Source organism: Gavialis gangeticus, unplaced genomic scaffold (genome assembly GCF_001723915.1).
Source record: "Gavialis gangeticus isolate Ggan-Ray unplaced genomic scaffold, GavGan_comp1, whole genome shotgun sequence".
NCBI classification, from domain to species: domain Eukaryota; kingdom Metazoa; phylum Chordata; order Crocodylia; family Gavialidae; genus Gavialis; species Gavialis gangeticus.
Window position 1 is genome coordinate 3,531,550 of NW_017729016.1, and position 3,416 is coordinate 3,534,965.

Sequence of the window (3,416 nt, forward strand, 5' to 3'; positions counted from 1 at the left end):
ACCCCAACAATGCAATTGGTCCAATAAAAGATATCACCCTAAGAAATTCTCGAGTCTCACACAATTATTGGACCATCGTGGCTACAACATTGCTCTAACACTACTTAAAGCAAGAAGAAAGCATTAAATTACCAGATCTTCAGCTAGTGTAAGTTGATCCTATTAAAATCAAATTAGCTACAGCAGGATAACCACCTAATGTTGGAGGGGGGGTGAGTAAAACATCAAAACAGTAACTAGATCGGAATAAAGTCTACGGTAATAAAATAGTTGTGGGTGGAGGGGGAAGGGATTGAGTAAATAGTCACTTTCATGCCAAAAATGTCATGTAGAAATATGCCACTTAACATTTTCTAAGTAATGTATGATATATATAAAAGTTATTTTAAAATACTTTCAAAATCCCCTTTCACAGATGGTCTCTCAGCCCCCCCCCTCCACCAACACAGGGGAAAGAAGATTAGAAGTTAAAATAAAAATAGTCTTTTTCTCACTTTTTAAAAACATTTTTCCATCCTTGATTCCACTGGAAAAACATTTGAGTTAGAAACTATCTTTTTCCCCTACAAGTGAAATAAAACACATTTTCAAAATGTTTGGTACTTTTTTTTTTATGAAACTTTTTAATCAACATTGATTCATTCGGTTTACATTTTTTCCCTTTTTTTTTCAGTTCTATTAAGACCTCAGATACCAATCACCTCTGAGGGTAAAAACATAGTAATAACTTAGTATTTTAGCTTTTAATCTTAGGGATTTTATTTTCACACTGGCAACATTTCACTAGGGTTACCTCCTATCTGGCCATTATTTCTTTGCCAGACAAATAATTCACTGTAGGTAAAGTGTCTGATGAACTGAGCTCCCTTTAGCGTGCAAATGATTTACAAATGCAGATTTGGTATCGGCCTGTTCGTGCTGAATAGTTCAGATGGACAAATTTCAGGCTTCGGCATTTTCACAAGTTACTATGATTAATAGCTCTTGGCGTGTGACTGGTCATGCAAGCACGTGATTAGGCTTCTGCTCCAGGACTGGGTGTCTTCAACACTTTTAATAAATGAAAGAGTGAGCAGTGATTAATGGACTGTGAAGGCTTTTCTCTGTGCACAAAGACACTTGTTCATGTGTGAATACAGATTTGGGCTCAGACCAATTGTTCCAGCACTGTTCGGGGAAAATTGAAACTCTTTCAGGGAAATATTCATGAATAAGTAATATAGGGGTGGTCTGAAACTTTTGGCTAAATGGCAGGTTTTTGTCAGAAAATGCCAATGTGGGTGACCCTGCCAGATTCAATACGCTTCCAAGGAGAAGGGTTTCTTGGATCCACATTGAAAACTGCAGGCAAAACAAGACAGGAAAGAGATCCCAGAATAGCAAATAGCCCTGTGGTTCAGGTACTCGGCACAGAAGTTGGAAACCTGCGTTCAAGTCGTGCTTCCTGATTTAATTATAAAGCTGGTTTCTCTCTCTTTGTCTAGCTGAAGAGATCCGGCTGGAGAGATTAAGAAAGTAGCCAGCTCTGGGATCTGGTGGTGATGACTCTCACCTGAGATGCAGGAAATACTCAGGCTCCAGCTCCAGGATTTCATTATTCAGACAAGGTGGAACAGCTCCTGGGGGAGAGGGTGAAGGAAGCTAATGACTGCACTGCTCACAGTTTGAACCCGTGCTGCTACATCTCAGGGGCCAAATCACCAGGCTGTGAGCTAGTCCAGTGTCTCTCTGGCTGTTTTATTGTCACAAAATTGCGGAATGGAAAAAAACCCCACCAAAAATATGCACAAGGCAGGCAAACTGTTTCCTGCTTGGCTATGTGACTAATAAAAGGTCTGCCTGATCCCTGGTCTAACATTCAGACACACTTGGGCAGGCAGCACGTTCATCATAACACACGCACATGGCTGATCTGTTCAGTCTGGACCGCACTCATCCAGTAGTACGCAGCACTGATCTTTGCTCCTGCGTATGTCGGATGCATTCATTGAGAAGCACGTGCACTTCTGATCTGTAGGTTTTCACTGCTGCTTTATGAGAAATATCTCTTTCATCGCGCATCGCCCTTTGGGACTTCAGCTTTCTGCGTGTCTACTTCCCGGCAACCAGATGCATCGCACACACCGTCTGTCTGTTTGTGGCTTAGCGCCGTACTCCGCACGTCTGACTTGTGTTGCTCTAACCTTTCCGAGCCGAATCCCATTATAAAGATCGAACAACATGAAGTACATCTGCTAGGACAAGGTCTGTACACGCATCTTCAGTAATCGCTTCTGTAGACAGCTCACTTCAGTGGCCACTTGAAAGCATTGCTAAACAACTTGATGCCCTTGTAAAACAACCCTGCTTTTTTTTCCCCACCCCCTGCCTGCAAAGTGATTCTGTCTGCCCAGTGGCTGCATGGATGATATTTCACAATGTGACACACACCTGCATGCACGGCTACGCGACACACACCCGCACGCAGGGATATGCAGTGTATAGTCACCCACACCCAGATGTTTCGTTCCAGCTCCCCTGCATCCTGCACCCTGGCGCTACTGCATTTGGCAGCAACATTTAGCTGTCAGTAGTGACTTCCCCCATGCCAGCCCAAAGAGACAATAGTAGCAGGCTGCTCCAGGAAAGCACAACTTGCAAACTTTCTCAGGTACATCCCTACTCAGGAGGCTTGATCAGTAATTCCTGCAGGAATGCTAGTGCTGTAATGGCATCGTCTGCCTTGAATTTTCACGCTTTCACAGCACTACCTTCCCACCAACATCACGGTGACCGGCCTTAAAGAAGGAGTGCCCTCCAAAGTCAGCCATGCAAGTCCTCTTAGAGGCAAGAAAACAGGAGCAGTGTGGCTTTTTTTTTTGTTTTCCTGCACAAAATATCCCCTTTTCTACCCAGGCGGCGAACCCAGCTCTTCAGTCATTTCACATACCCCCAAGCAAGAAACACCGACACACACACAACAGTCGCTCAGGGTTACTAATACAGCCACACCATAGATCTCATCCATGTTTAGGGTTGGAAGGGACCTCAGTCCATCGAGTCCGACGCCCTGCCCTGCGCAGGAAAGAGCGACATCAGTCGTCCAAGTTTGATCAAGCACTCCCACGTCCCAAACCCAGCCGAGATGCCCTTTGCCAGTCCTCCCCCCAAACAATGATCTACTTTTCCAAGTGGACTGCAAAAAAAAGAAAGAAAAAGAAAGCAGGGAAAAACCTATGCCCATTCAGCCAGCTGCCGGGATTTTTAAAGCAGCCCGAGAGCTGTGTCCCTTGCCAATCCTCCACCCCTAAACAATGATTAACTTCCCCCCCCACCCCCCTGCTTCTTCTGAATGCACTGCAAAAAACCCGGGGGGGGCATCTATATAAATCGGGGGGCATCTATATAAATCGGGGGGCGTCTATACTGTATGAATG